Consider the following 16914-nt stretch of genomic DNA (forward strand, 5'->3'; position numbering starts at 1 on the left):
GGGGAAGCAGGGAGACGAAGCACCACAGCCTTATCCCGGTAAGGAGATGGCTTCTTATCAGATCAAGCTAGGAAGTTTATTTTATGGAGTAAATCTGGATAGAGGGGATAAAGAAATGACACATCCCTTGCGGACACAAAGGGAGAAGGAGATTAGTCCTCCAGCAGCATATATGGCTTTAGTTCAATCTGACAGGCAGCGGATTGAAAGGTCATGAAATAATAATCCCTCTATTCTTCTGCTCTAATCCTACGAGGGTGTGTTTCACTATAGGAACGTATGGGCTGAGGCTATGTGCTGCAGGGTAGATGTTCATTTTGTCTTGTCACTGTATTTAGATAGCACTGATTTAAATGAATTAGTCTAATTATGATACAAGAGAGGTTTCTTCTGAAAACATGCTGGAGGTTTATTGCTACATATGAGTATTTTTTTCCTTCTTTCTCCATTTTATCGGACAGGTTGGAGCTTAAAGGGAGGCGGTGGAATCTCCTCATCACCAGGAACCTCCGTCCTCCTCCACCAGCGTTCAGGTGTGTGACCAAAACACATATCGCTCTTTTGTGTCGGGAGTTTGTGTGCATTTTAGGAGAAAGGCGGGCAGATTATGGGATATGTACGGTGGCCCTGAAGTCCAAATCGCTAAAACATTTAATAAGAAAGCGATATTACTTTGTATAAATCTAAACAAAATTCCAGAATTCCACAATTAAAAAAAATGAACATTTCAGAAAACAAGTTATTTCCAGAAATCAAAATGAAACAGAGACTGGAGTGTTCAAAGTGACGTAACTTTTTGGTTTCTTGTCCTTTCCAAGAAGGGGGAGGTATCATTGCAAAGCTATGACGCATTCTATACTAACAAATGGAACCTAATCCATCATTCACTGCTAACGAGAAAAAAGTATCTACAGAAGGAGTTGGAGAAAACAACAACAAAATTGACCCGTAGTGTAATTGGCATCAACTAACTTACCTTAAGAAGCTGATAAAGTGGTTTTGTGAAGAAAAATGTCCTAATTTGTAATGCATGGATTGAAAAAAATAGAATAAAGAGAAAATGGTGAAATCACTATATGTGTTTGAATTAAGGCCAAGAACCCATTTAGAGATGATCACTGCAAGATGAACAGAACGCTGCAGCCTCACATGCAGGTGTGAAGTCTGGCAGAAACATCCAGTGGATAATCTGGGTCATGTGTGGATACCTATAAAAATACACTGGAGAAGGTGGCTAATATGAGACATCACTGACAGAATGACATTTGTCCATCTTTTTAACTAAAATGTATTTGATTTGAAGCGATACAGGATATGATCTGGGCTGGGTATCACCGATAATTTCCAGAACTGATTCGATTTGACTCACCAAAGTCTGGATCGATACCAATTTTTTAGATATCCATATAAATCTGATACAGTTTACATACTGTAAAATGTATTAGTGAAATTATAATAAGATTGTTAATACCATACAGAGTTACATGGAGAAGTTCTAATAATTGTTCTTCTTCTCCTGGAGGACGTTTCAGTTTGGCCACTAGGTGGCGATCGCGCTATAGCATTACACCTTATTCCAGAAGAAGAAGAAAGTATGAGCAAAAAAAAAATAAAAAATAAAAAATAAAAAATAAAAATCAGGGTTTTAGACCACAAATAGTTACTTTAAAAAATATTTCCTTTAAAGAGTTTGGAAATGTCATGCCTGTGAGTAATAAGGATGTTCATTTAGTCAGAAATGTATGTCTAGGTCGACCGCACGTTAGCATTAGCCATCCTATGGGAAACCTCATTATAAGTAAGCATCAAGCTAGCGGACTTCAGCGTTATGCCTACTTTTATGGATTGATTATTGATCTGTTAAGCTTAGATCGATTAATCGACTTTACCAACCCAATCCTAATCTGTACTAATCATAAAACTTTATTAGTATATGGACATTGGAGTGGCTTTTGGAAAAAACTCATCATCCAATCAGTGATGTCCCATAGTACATCTGTTTTCTTATTGTGTTTGGTTTGATTTCTGGAATCATTTCTGTGTCATTCTGTATCATTTTTATTTTGTTTCGTTGTCACCCTATATATTGTGTTCGGGTCAAAACTGACTCATTTTCATACTTCTAAACTGGTCAATTTTGACCCAAACACAATATAAGGGTTTATTTGTTTTGATTTCCAAAATGTTCCTTTCTTTAACATTAGTTTTTTTTTTTTTTAATTGCCATTATGATCTTTACGTTTTTTCTGTTATTTGTTAGTGGCCCTTCAGGGCCACCGTAGATTTGAGAAGTGTGATGCTGCATTGTTTGTATGCTTCGCAAAAAAAAAAAAAAAGGGGGGGGGGGCAAGGTAGGGTGGTGGGGGGGCAAACCGCCTGATAATCAAGCATCAAAAATGCGAGAGAATCTCAGACGTGTGCCACACAATTACTCCATTAATAATTCTTATTCCATTATAGGCCAGAAAGGAAAGGGAGAGGCAGCAGGAGACAGATTTTTTTTTTCTGAATCAGGGAAGGAGACGAGTGGAGGAGGTGGGAGGGAGGGAGGGAGTGAGGGAGGGAGCACATCAGGCTAAGAGATCTGCAGTGGCTGTATATTTCCCAATGCCTAGTTAAGGCTGCAAGGCAGGGGTCAGGAAACTTAATTATAGCGTAAGTGGATAGAAACTGCAGAATGATAAAGAGAAACATGCAGACAGATTGGAATGGCAAGGACAGGTTTAATACTATCTTCTCCCGTCTGCTTTCCTCCCACAATACAAGCAAGACTTGCAATCACACAAGGAAACAGCCCATACACCCTGCCTGACAATAACACTAATACGTATCAAAATTACATACTCCACAACTGCACGGCTTCTTTGCATGGCTGCTATTACTTTCCAATTTTGTGAGTTCAAGAAAATACATATCCCCCATAATGGGGATATCACAGGAACTTATTTCCATACTCTGTGTGCGTGTCAGATAAGCATTCACCTGTGCTTGAACAAAAGTTATTAAACCACCTCCACAGTGATGGAAAATGCTCAATAAATCCTGGATTTTTTATTATCATTTTTATATATTTTTGAGCTTAAGTCTTCATCCTCCCTCCCAATCTTTATTTATTTTCATTTTAATATCTCAACGTCCTGTTATTTAAAAAAAAAATGTTTTTTAGGATGCCACATGTGCATCTCAGTGCTCCCCGTCGTCTTGATTGCAAATTATTGAAGCCCAACACTGACTGTCCTTCTACGCGAGCTTCCCAATCTATTTGCACTGTATGAGATTTGCATATCGGCGGCTCATGAAGCAAGGCTTTAATTTCCTCCTGCCGGAGATAAACATCACCTTGTTGGAGCAGATGGGCGGAGGCAGGATGTGGTCAATGAAGAAGAAGCAGGACAATGGCGATGGTTCACACTCTGAATGGAAAGAAGTAATAAAATTGCACAATTTCCATATTGTGATTTTTTTCCCCCCATGATAACTTAGGATTCTGAGGGAAATATGGGGGTGGTGCATAATGATATCTGTGGAGCAAAGTTTGTATAAAATAGGAATTCTGGTTGGAATTAGTAAAAGTTAGGAAAGTAAAGGATTTTTTTAAACAAAATCAAATATTCCAGTTGGAATTTTTATGGAAGGTATTTTGGTTCCGGGTACGATGGAAAAAGACTTCATCAATGTAATACAACAGCAGAATTCACACATTCATTTTTTTTCTCAAGGTTCCTTAGATTGAATGAAAACTCTGGGAAATCATTATACATGTATTATATTGAATTTGTGCCATACATTTGTCTTTTATTTTGAAATTTACTTGTGGTTAAGTCATTAACCTTTCATCATTTACCTGCATTTTTGTTAACGTAATTGTCTGAATTTTACACAAACTCAAGCAAAATTTATTTCCAAACTCTGTTAAGCAAAAATATCTAGGGAAGTTGTACAACCATTGAGTTGTGAGCTGAATTAGATATTTGAAAAACAATCAGACGTACTGGTCTGAGTGTCTGGACATTGTATCTTGTGCTTACAGGTTGTTGCCATTCATGGCAGCAGGGCTGTCATCAGTGTGTGTGAATGAGACTGTAAAGCATTTTAAGTCTTAATGAAGAAAGAAAAATACCTTATAATTATACGCTATTTACAATTTACCATTTCAATTCAAAAAATGGAACAAAGTATTAAATGTTGCAGTTTCTCCATTAACCACTAGAAGCAGGTGGCAGTAGAGAGTAATTCTCCATTGACTCGCCTGTTAAAAAGTCATATTTTAAATGAATCTGTTGCACATTTTTGCGCTCAGAATATGTTTTTTTTCTTATTTAAATATCAATTTTGCATGATTACTCTCAGAGGAGTAGGAGGTAATAAGTTGATAGGTTGGAATGTTGACCAATAAGTGGATCTCATTGTGAGTTAATATTGTCTTTGCCTTTTTTCAGAACATTGTTAAAGTCATCAGAATTTAATGGGGGAAGTCTGAAAATTATGAAGTTTACAGTCTCGACGGGGTGTCAAACTCAAAGCCTCCAGGGCTGGGATTTTAAAGATCGGGATCAGGATTAGTCTATCCACTTTCATCAAGAAGTAACATACATTTAAGAATAACCTTCTTAAAAGATCCATTTTGCTAAAATTTTCCTACAAAAAGACAAAAGAACGAACCTTTCTATGTAACATAATTGGATTTAAAACAAAATTGCAGCCCAACCTAATGAATACCCCAGTCTTTAGTGCTTCATGGGGGGTGATATCATCGCTGTGTGTAATGTCCAAGTCAATACTGAATTCTTTAACTACTCCTCAGTGAAAAGAAAAGAGGTGTGGAGATGGTGTGAATCAGGAATGTCAGCTAAGCATCTTTCTAAAGCAAATTCAAACCCAATGGAGAAAGTTTTCTAGCTTCAGTTAAAATATTCCTCAGCTGCAGTTCTGGTCATTATTCTCTTAAAAAAAGTAACTTTTCTAAGTTTGGACTTTCCAGCATGTTCTTTGTGGGCAGAAGCTGATTCTGGTGTTCAGAGGGGAAAAAGTTTCCCAGATAATGAGTCATCTTAAGAACTCCGCGGTTGGAGGAAACCTTAAAAATGGAAGAACTTCTCCAGGGAAATCATTGAAAGTGTGAGTCAGGAGCATTTATGTGTGTATTTATTCATTTATTAATACGCCAAACCTTCAAATGCCGCGGATCTTGTCAAACACCCAGGCAGAACTCAGTTGAAAGCCAGCAAACAAACCTGACGGATCAACATAAAAGTGAAAAAAAAAACTCCAGAAAACAACTTCATCTGATTTTCAAAGACGCCACGCAGTCAGAGAAGATGAGAGGAGACAAGAGACGGCACAGAAAAAAAATCTGCATCCGAGCGCTAATTTAATCAGACTTGCTGTGATACCTCCTCTTCTCCTCCCTCCCTCCCTAGGCAGCTTGTGGCTTCACAGCCAGCTTGAGGAGAAGATGAAGGGAGCTTTCAGGCTGTTAGAAGATGGGGGTTATTCTGAACGGAGAGATTAAGGAAGTGAGAGAGCAGCTGAAAGGAGGGCTAGGGATTATGTCATCTGCAATTGATGTGCTCTCTTAATGTACCTTTAAACATGTGCCACTGGGGCCTACTTTTATAACGTCTATTCATAGGAGGAGGAGGAGGAGGAGGAAGGGCGGTTGAGTATTAACTCAGAAATACTTTGCAACAGATGTGTGGCTGCTGTATTGAGTGCAGTTATCAGGGTTTATGTCACTTTGATATGTATAGGATGTGAGGAGAGACGGCTCCCGTCGGAGGAAGTCCATCTCACTCACTGGAGCGCCTCCTATGATCTCCATATCAAAAAAAAAAGCTTTATCGGGTGATCATAAAGACAAAGTATGTCTTTATTCCACATCTTCAGCGAGACTGTTCCAACTTATAAGCAATGGGATTTAATAAGTTGCCCGATTCTCCTCATCTCCTGAAGAGTTGTCTCCCTGCTCGCCTCAGAAATGACAACAGAGGAGTGAAAGTGATCTTATCCAGCAGGATTTGCTGGCGTTAAGTGTACTCGGACGGGCGTGTGTGCACACATACACTTGTCTCTCGGCGTCCACTCGATTAAATCCACAGCTATCACTAACAGGATTAGCTGAGTGGACGGCAGAAGTCTATCATTGCTTATTGATTTCTTCTGATTCCCATCAGCCCATCAGGGCAGAACGATCTCTGAGTGGCCCCGATGGGAATGGCCGCTCTGGTCCGGGGGTTTTCACAGCTAATGTATCTGAGGAGCTTCAAAGGTGTCCGTCTTTCCCCGTCACCAAGAGTCGGATAAGTCAAAGATATCAGGGCCAACAGATGCCTCCATCGCTTCACCTTTTGAGGGAAAACTCCAGCTGGAGTGGACCACTCAAGGATCAGTCTAATAAATGGATCGCTAAGAGAAGTATTGACTAACAGCAAGAGAATCCCCCAGACTCTACAGAGATCAGGATAATCCTTTCCCTGTTTTGTTTTTTCAAGGGAAACAGTTGAAATGAGGATGAGTTTCATTTTTCCAATGAGCTACTGTTTTTTCCAATCTCGTTGTTTTTTATTGAAGATTTGAGTACTAAAGTTTTGTTCCTACGTATCTAAAATCTATAATCTAATCTAAATGAATCCAAGACCTTGTCAACAGAATTTAAGAACACTCAAACAAGTTTGAAATCAATTTATTTCAAGCAATTGAAATGAAAAAAGATAATTTACATGAATACATAGATATACCAAACTTAAGATGATTAGTCATGCTTTAATAATAAAATATAAAGCAAACAAGACATATCCATATCTACATACACATATAAATAACACCTTTATAATGATCATACATTAACATATTTGTACTTTTCTATTGAAAAACTTTGATCTGTACATATTTTTAAATTTATTTTTATCTGATTTATCTGATTTTTCTATTGAAATATTACATGATACTTGCTTTACATTAATAACTCTTCCAATTTAAAATAATCTGCATGCATGAATATTTTTGTTGATGTTTGACACTTGATTTACAGTAATGATTTTTTTCTCTAATGAAAAATAATTTGCACATTTTGTCTGAATAAACTTTGATAATAAATCTGCATATGTAATGACAAAGTCTGAAATAGTGTTATATCTACTATTTACTTGAGGATTCTTAACCTGAATCTTTGTTGGAAAGATATAAATATCTAATCTTAAGTTATGAATTGGATAATGAAAATACACGTAAAGGAAATGGTATGGTTGAGCTGGGATGGGATTATATACATTTGCTTCCTCTACTCCCTTTCAGGCAATCTCTTGATGTCTAGTTATCCTGTGTTTGACATCTCTTTATGGATGTAAACTTCTGATGATTGATTATATTGCATGTGGATTATTTTTTTTATTCTTGCTTAAAATAAACCATTTCTAATTATACATACATACCTATGACCCATTGAACCCATTAAATATGAAGTTTGACCAAAACAGTTTAACTAATAGCTTAAAAAGCAGTGATAGTGTCACAAACAGGCAGACAGCTGGATCCACCTGCAGCAGGTTTATTAGTTCAGAGGAGATATAAACACAGCAAAAAGTCCACAAAGCTAAATCAGGGTCAGACAGGTAGAGGTTAATCATGAGCATGGGATCACAAAGGAAGAGACTAGAGATGCCAGAGTCCAGGTGAGGGTCAGGACAGGCAGAAAACAATCAGACAAAGTGGGGTCAGAAACAGAAGATCAGGTCCAGATAGAAAGGCTCAGTAATGCAGGCAGGACGCCACAAACAATACTTTGCACCGAGTGAGCCTCTATGGAGTGTTTAAGTGTCCTGTGGGTAATTGGCAATGAGAGTCAGCTGAGCAGCATCCAGGAACTGTCCGCTGGGGCTGCTGGGAGATGTAGTGCAGTCAGTACTCTGGAGACAGCTCCCACCGGTGACCAGAGGGGGAGACAGAGCGCTGAGTCTGACAGACAGGAAGATAATTTATTTAATCCCACCCTTTACTTAACTATTCTTCCTTTTTAAAACATATTTATCATGTTCTGGTTTGTAACTTCTAGTTAAAAACTTTAGATTATTCCAGAAATCAAAATAGTTTGTTCCATTTATGCCAAATAAACCAACTTTCTGCAGACACTTTACATTTATACAGGTATTAGAACATTTTTATCACTGATAATATGTTATCAGATTACACTTTTATCTTGTTAGATATCATAGAAGTTTTAAAATGTGATTTTTAATAAAATTCTTAGTAGTAAAATTTCATATTATAATGTATTCATTTTATTATGAGACTTAATATGAGGCAGTAAAATCCCAAAATATCTGTCTGACAGAGGCAAAATTGTTTCCCAGCCATCTATCCATCCATCCATATATCTATATATATATATCCCCTTCAAAATCACACAAATATTTAAAAAAAATCTACATTTGTTTTCTCTTCACACAAGAAAAAGCTGAATAAAATGTTCAGACATACTTACCCAATGAACTGGGTGATGTTTGCTTAAGAAGTAAAACCACACAAAAACTGTGGAGTAAAGGTTTTAGTGTCACTTCATGTAAATATTATGTACAAGAAAAGTAGGATGGGGAAGAAATCTATTTGTAGGCGTAGCGATGCTAAAATGTAAATAATTATATAAAAAAATATAGAATTATTTTATTTTTCTCAATCTACTCAAAAGTGTAATATCTTTGATTCAGCCTTCACTCAAGAGCTCATTGAGAACAGCAACAATAGAAAAGTGTGCAAGTTTTGCCTCAGTTGTGTTTAGAAATCAGCTTCACCAGAGAAAAAGAACAATGAAGCCTAATTGTTCAGTGAACTTAAAGCTATTAATTTTTTTTAATGTCTGAAAGGTTTGTTTTAAAATGTCCTTCAGGACCAATGTGTAATCAAATGTCAGGAAAACTCCTCAGTCTCTAGTGTGACATGAGCTCAAACTCTACTAGAAATTATGAGAAAGTTACCCCAGCGTTTGCTGTTAGAATCCCAAAAAAATCAAGAGCCACAAAAAATATTTGCATTATTGATTTATAAACTACTACTGTTTCCAAAATCTCCTCTGAGGGGGCGTGGCTTTTGGAGCTGCTTTTGGGAACGCACATTGAGTGTGGGAAAGGATAGTAGTGTTTGTGCAATGCTATGTTCGTTCAAGCCAACACTTCCAATGAAATGTCTACGTAAATCATACACCTCACACCTTCACCAGGTTTTTAGGCAGGTTTTGTCCGCTCAGGTGTGTTGGCTGATCCAAACACATTTTCCTGGTTAGCAGAAAAGACATTCAGTGATTTTTATATTTTATTTGACAAAGTCTGGTTCAAATATATTGGAGGAAAAAGGCAATAATCTCTACAGCAAAAATGTTTTGTGTGAGCAAATGAAAAATCTCTTCCTACTCGCTTAGAATGTTAGAACTTCACGGTGGCGATAAGAAAGACACTATGAGAAATACTTCTACAGATATACCAGAGTTCATTCTATTTTGTAGATGTTTGGTTTTTACTCAAAACCTTTTACAAAAATTGATGTTTAATTTACTATTTTGCCTTATTTTAGCCAATGATACCATAAAACAAGATTCGTTTATCCTCAAAACACTACTCCACCAATCATGAATTTACATGTTCTCCCGCTAGCTTACAGCCCTTCACACCCCCAAACAAACATTCTTTCATCTGATTCACAACGATTTGAGTAAACAAAATACTCAGAAATGCAATTTTAATCTTAGTTTTCTTTATATATGTCCATCATTGTGAGAAAAATGCTACAAGAACTTGTTAAAAAACACAGCTTTTTATCAGAAAAGGTCTTTAAAGCTATTTCCAAATGAAGTGAGTTCGCCTGCAGCACCTTTGCTTCCTTTCCTTAAGAATAGGGGAGGGGAGAGAAAAAAACACTGGAGTACGGAGGGATCAGGCTTTTGTGCATCTTTCCACAGAAAGATAGAAAGACAGCAGCAAGATAATAATCGAGGGGAAGCTGACAGTAGTTCACCCTCAGTGATTCAGACGTCAAAGGCTAAAAGAGAAACCCAGAAATTAATAATAGTGAAAAGGCGAGGGAGACGAGCGCGAGGAGGCTTAAAATTGTGCCTCTGTGACAGGACCCGAAGACTTAGTCCAATTAAAAGTGGTAATTGCTTTGCTAATTTCTCCTATTAATTTCTCGGAGTGCAGGAAAGAGCGAAGAGCATCACAGGGAAAAGAAAAAAAACGTTAACCCTTCAGTACCTTAATTGCTTAACTTACTTCTGCATAGTTTTCCTAACAGTCCGTCTGAACGCTCCATATTTCATTTAGTTACATTTGATGTTTCTTAGATCATGGCTTTACAGGTACCTTGTTTTTAGAGCTAATATTAAGCACAAAAATATCCATCAATGATTTAATTTCATCCTTAATACACTGGATTCATGCTGCATGTAAAAAAATCAAAAAGGATCAGTGGATGTTTGTCCCTGTCCTTTGATTTAAAAAAGCTGTACCTGTCTCTGAGTAAATGGTTTAACAAGTGTGAGGCCAAGCTGCACAGCCTTGAAATGTATCAATGAAATTACCCAGAATTCTGAAGACGCCAAAAAGGTAAAATTAAATGAGTCAAAAAATATAAAAATATTTTTTTAAGTTTTTTTTTTAACTTTACTGAATCAAAAAAAACATTAAACAAAAAAAATTCTACAACTAGTCTTGACTGAGTTACATGTCCTTTATCTAGGGTAATAGAGTTTAAAAACAACAAAAATAAACTTTTTTAATTAAAATATTAAGGGAAAAAAATTACAATAAAATGAAATTATGTCCATTGAGATGGACGAACCATCAAACAAACCAGATCGAAATGTGCAAATCCTAAAAGACTGAAATTTAAAGCTGTGAGTGACATTGTGTGGCTCACAGGGACTACCCACCCGGACTCTCACCCCTGCCCAGAACCCACTTCTCCATTACCCCTTTCACCTGAGCAACCCCCACGCCCTTCACTCTCCCCTGCCGTCCTCCAGAGCTGCACGTGACAAAATTCATGAAACACCACTTCTTTTTCAAAATGGCAGCCTTTCTGTTGGTTTTATCCCCATAGCAACTATTTTATGTTTTGGTTGCTTGAGGGAGACGAACAAGTCTGTGTCGTTTTTAGAAGAATCGGCAAAAGTAAATTTTTGGATTTCCATGGCAACCAAGGTTTTTCGTTAACCGCACCCACATTCCTCATATAGTCATAGTGTGTGTTATATGGTTCTTAGCCAACGATTCATGCATTAAATTTTCACGATATTCTAGTAAAAAATATTTTGATCAACAGCAGATCACATCCGGTACCGCGTCCAGTTCGCGCCTGGTACCGCATCTGGTCCAGTCTCAGGTTTGGGTACCAGGTTTTGGTACTATGCGCTACATGTCGTGTCACTGGACAGAAGAACAAAAAAAATCATACTTTCATGCTGCTTCCTGCTTACTTTTATATAGTATTTGTATGTGATAAGTTATGGCCAAACATATTAAAATGTAATTTTGAGTAATTTGCTCCAATTGCAAATGTTTTAGTTGTCACGTTATTTGATTTTATGTAGAATTGAAGGAGAAAACTGAAAAAAGTTCAAACAGAACTCCAAAATGTACTTTACTATGAATTAGGAAAAAAAAAAAATCTGTCCTTTCCTGCAGCCGTAAATGACTTTACAACTCACTTCTGGAATGTTGGACCACTCTTCCTCTGAAAACGGCTCCAGGTCAGTCAGATTTGAAGGACTTCTTCTCCCAAACGCCGTTTTAAGAACTTTCCACTGGTGTTCTTTCTGCGAAACTCTCCAACACTTTGTATAACCGTCTCCGAGTGCTTTTGAAGTGTCTCTCAGGTCATTGTCCTGCTGAAAGACCCCTAACCTTACAATTTTGACAATTTTGGTCCAGTCCATTTTAGAGCTCTGTGTGAACATCTGTCACTTTTCCTTTTGTGTTTTTCCAGTGCAAGCAAAGACAATAAATACATGAACACTAAAACATTTGCAGTTGGAACAATTTTCAATTTTTCCCACAGAACTCCAAGAATGGAGATATTCTTGACCATATTGTATGAGGCCTTGATTAGATGTCAGATCTACCTGATCATTTGGTACTTCAGTTTTTATTGCTTTTTGATTCTTTTGTTATCAGACACATTATTTAAAACCTACCTGATATGTTTCGACGAAGACGGAACGTATCAGGTATGTTTTAAATAACGTGTCTGATAACAAAAGAATCAAAAAAGCTATGAGTACTACAGACTTTATCACACTTCAGTTTATATTTTGGTGTTTCCTGCATCAGATGCTTAAAGGACCTATATCATACAAAATCCACTTTTTGAGCTTTAAAGTGTATTCTGATGGTAATTACTCACTAAAAACAACCCTGGGGGGAACAACCCCTTGCAGGAAGTGATTGCACTGCCAGCTCCGCCCCCAGGCTAACACACACAGTTTTTCCGTGAAGCTAGTGGTGATTGCCATTTTATATGCACACTCGTCTTTGCAAAAATGTGGATATTGTTTGTTTTTTGGTGACACGTATACATGACGAGGCTGGCTCTAGTATGACGTCATGAAATGGGCGGCGCCCACAAGGAGCGAAAGGCGGAGCCTCATAGATCAAGGCGTCTCAGTTCCAGGTAGGAAAAGAGTTCACAGAAATAACAATTATTTCAGAAAATATACTGTTACTTAGTGTGCCAAAAGTACTATAAGATCATAAATATGGATATAGAGAAGGGAAGAATTCGGATTAGGCCGAAGATTTGCGGTGTGTTGTCATGGTAACGTGCCAACCCATGGCTGAGCTGACCTTGAATTTAACAGTAAAGAAAAACGATATATATGCTGACCGAGGCATCTGATTGGCTAGCTTATACCTTAAATAACTCGCGATGAAGACAATAGTAGTGAGTAATAGTGAGTAATAGTGGTTTGATTTTTAAATAGAAGTCTATGAGACTTTGGCTTTCTGAGACCAGCGGGTACTTCCTGTTTGGAACGCAGTGAGGGAGGAGATGAGCTGTCCAGTTCTGTCTTTGTACCGTCTATGATTCATAGAGAAAGTTCACCTCTCACCACTTGTTTCTGTCCAGATGATGAAAAAAATGTTTGTTTTAAAGAAACCTGCGCAGTAATATAGAACATTTGGGCCATGTGACCGGAACTTCTTTTTGAGGTGAACATGGATTTTCTCTTTTTAATCCACACCCAGCAGCCAATCAGAATCGAGTATTCACCCAGACCATGGCATTACAGAAATGACTTAGTGGAATCAACCGTCTCTGCGTCAAAACAAAATGACAGACAACAGACACCTCATCAGTAAGTATCCCTCATACAATATAGATTAAAAATGAGATTAAAGCAATTAAAAACAATAATGCAATAATTTTTCTGTCATTAATAAACCACAGTTAATGCAACAACTTGACACCTTTTAAAAAAGGTTGAATGTTTCCATTAAAATGTCTTTTGGTTGGACTCTCAGAGGTGTAGAGCCATTTAATCTGCCTGAAAACATCCTAATCTCCATTGTCTACGTTACATAAGGTGACATGTGGCTTTCCCGCGTTAAATGAAGCACCGCAGTCTTACGTGCAGCGCCATTTCACACTAAAACGGTAGGATTTCCCTCCCAAAACAGCACTGTCTGACATGATTACAGTTCCCATATGTGTCAAGAAATATTCTCGGAACAGATGAATTTTTTCTCCCGCTTCAGCTGACAAGGTAATTTGTTCCTGTCCGGCTTAAAGTGTATGGAGTAGGCAGTCAATTGAATTCCCATCCGTCATGGTTAGTTACACGCTTGTCAGCTGCTCTCCGGCTGCCCAGCGGTGTAGCCATCACCCCTGACCTGGAAGCATTATATCTAAATCACATTACATGGCCCTGTGTTCTTTGAATAGCCTTTGAAGTCAGCGGAGTGAGACATCTGTCCGGCCCTGTTTGAGTTAACTTCCCACTCATCCTCCACATCTTAATTAGCTGATCTGATTTTCTGTTTTGGGTGTCTGCCGTGTGTTTGGGTGTGTCTTTGTTCCTCGCCGTGTGGAGGTGCACAAGGCTTCATTTGTGGGGCCAAGGTGATCGACAGGCTGATGGGAAGATAATGCACTGAGAGCGGCAACCAAAGAAACCTTGAATTCATTCATTGTGACGATAATGAATTTGAGAGAAAATTCTTGTGTTTGTTCATTAGCAATTAAGATTGGATGACACAGCCTTCCCCTGGCACTGTCAGCCACGGATGTCCCTCACTGAAGGATTCTGCCGCACCTGAGTCCTTCTTCATTAATAAGATTGAAATTAGTGCAGCAGCGAAGCACGAGCGTCTCCATTTAAAAAGAAAGAGACATAAAAGTAAACTTTTCTCCTTCTTTTCAAATCAAGGCTGATCTACTTCCACTTAAAGCGGCGCTGCGTGTTCCTGCAACCTTCCAGGCGCTGAATGCGTGCAACAGTGCAGACCTCACTAAAGCGTAAACCGTGTCTTTCTAAATTTGACCATATCCTCGTTGGTAAGACATTAGAGGTGCAGAAATGCAGGATCCCTTTTTCCGCATCCTTTTGTCAGACTTTCCATCAAACAGCAGAAAGAGGAAGTGGAAAAAAGTCGATTAAAATTTTTTGTGATCAAAAAGAAAAGACAGATGGGGTGGAGGATTAAAATAAAGTAAAAAAATAAAAATAAAAAAAAGAATTACCCTGAACTCGTAAATACAGACGTTATTCAGTAAAATGGTTTCATTTGAAAACTAATTAGCCTCACAGCACTTGAACCCCAACCTTGTTTCCACTTTGTGTGTTATCCTTCTTTACACTGACATGAATCTGCATGGCAACATTGAAATCCATGTTTTTTTGAATATATTTATATTTGTATTTGTGGCTGCAGCGTTAAGCTGCTCTTTTTCCGCTGCATTATTTACTTCTACAAGTAGCTAAAGTACATTATTTTATCTTTGTGGCTGTTACTGTTCCCAAAAATGCTTCATTTACATGATATCTGAACAATCAACTTATGCTTTTTTATATTTTATCAGTTATTTTGTAGAATTTTTAAATATCAAGCAGGAATGTTTGGGCAAAAAGACAATATATAGAAAGTTTCCTTCCTTTTAACCTCTTTTTTGAGCTAGAAAAATAAAGTATTTGTGAAAAAAGGGGTTAAAAAGAGTATTATTGACATACAAGTGTTGAAATGTATTCATGTGTATCTCAACACTTAGTATATAGAGGTTAAATGTGTGCTTTGTATGGTGTTACGTCCCCAATAGAAAATTGGCCCGGTGTCTAGGGGATATCTATGAGAGGGGACAATAACATTAAAGAGTGGACACCAACATAAAAGGAACACAGTTTATTAAAATAAACGGAAACCTGTGTCCTGAAATAAAGCAGAGAAATTTGGTGGTTAAGGTTAAAAGAACAAACCAAAATGGAGTTGGGACCTTGGCCAAAAGAAAAAGAAGTCAGGGAGACTGCTGACCCAGTCATGACAACCGTCGGAGTCAGCAGCTCCCTGCTAACGGCTGCCTAACAAAACTACCTAATGAACACAAATTAAAGAAAGCCCGCAAATCAGAACTACCAAGGCCCAACCCCAAACTAACATAACAAAACCCAGCAATCTAAGATTGCTGAGGACAAAACAAATGTCAAAAACCAATCACCAAACCAACACCACACAAACCACCACCCAGCCTGCTGCTCTGCTCCCTGCCTGGCTTGGTGTGGCTGCCTCTGGCTTAAATGGACACCAGCCAATCAAGGGAGATTGGCCACACCTGCCAGGTGAGCCAAGGGGAACTGGATGGGAAAGCCAGGCTGCAGCAGCAGGATGTAACACCTCCTCCCATAAATGTGAACATGTGGTAGTGAAAAATCCTGCAAAACAAAACACATGTTCACAACAAATAAAGGTGTTACACACACACACACACAAAAAAAGAGATTTACACAAAAGGTGAGTGAGTGAGGCAGGGGCAGCAAACCACAAAAATAAATCATATGCTAGTGTCCAAAAGAAAATGTGCACAGCAAAACCAGGGCAGAGAATGAAGGCAATACAGTCTGCAAAGAGACAGACCCCCAAACGAGTATTACCCAACAAAAAGAAGTCCACTGGTCAAATAAGGATAAATCCCCAAAACTTAAACATGTCAGTACGAGGTCACACACATAACCCACATACCCCAAACGAAGTACTGGCACAGTCCTGATGGTTAAACAAAGTGTCAGCACGAGGCACAAAGAAATGTACCCCAGACAAAGTACTGACACAACCAAAAGAACTTAGACTGAGTGCCAGCACGAGGTATAACGAAGTGTGCCTCCTAAACAAAGTACTGTCACAGCCAAGAGACTAAACGAAGTAATAGCACGAGGCACAACGAAGTGTACCTCCTAAACCGAGTACTATTACAGCCTAAAGGCTTACACAAAGTAACAGCACGAGGCACAACACACACAGAAACATGACCCCAAACGAAGTACTAACATAAATGTACAAATGAGCACCCGCAACAATATTGCCAGATTACACAGGGCAATAGAGGCTGCAAAAGACAGACCACAACCCTGTCCAAAATGGAGTCTAACCCAGACAGGGGGGGTTCAGATCCCGGACGAGCCCCCATATGTTACGTCCCCAATGGAAAATTGGCCCGGAGTCTAGGGGATAGCCATCAAAGGGGACAATAACATTTGAGATTGGACACCAACATAAAAGGAACACAGTTTATTAAGATAAACGGAAAACCTGTGTCCTGAAATGAAGTAAAGAAAATAGTGGTTAAGGTTAAAAGAACAAACCAAAATGGAGTTGGAACCTTGGCCAAAAGAAAAAGAAGTCAGGGAGACTGCTGACCCAGTCATGACAACCGTCGGAGTCA

General features: G+C 38.3%; 1 protein-coding gene across 1 annotated transcript in view; it reads left to right on the forward strand.

The window, feature by feature from the left end:
* sox1a (SRY-box transcription factor 1a) overlaps positions 1–16914 on the forward strand; it is a 121932-nt gene that overhangs the window by 52136 nt on the left and 52882 nt on the right. Inside the window, exon 2 of the transcript XR_002920781.2 lies at positions 462–533. The gene's annotated coding sequence lies outside the window, so the exon portion shown is untranslated. The remainder of the gene's footprint in view (positions 1–461; positions 534–16914) is intronic.

The sequence above is a fragment of the Oryzias melastigma genome, linkage group LG21, assembly GCF_002922805.2.
Source record: "Oryzias melastigma strain HK-1 linkage group LG21, ASM292280v2, whole genome shotgun sequence".
Lineage (NCBI taxonomy): Eukaryota > Metazoa > Chordata > Actinopteri > Beloniformes > Adrianichthyidae > Oryzias > Oryzias melastigma.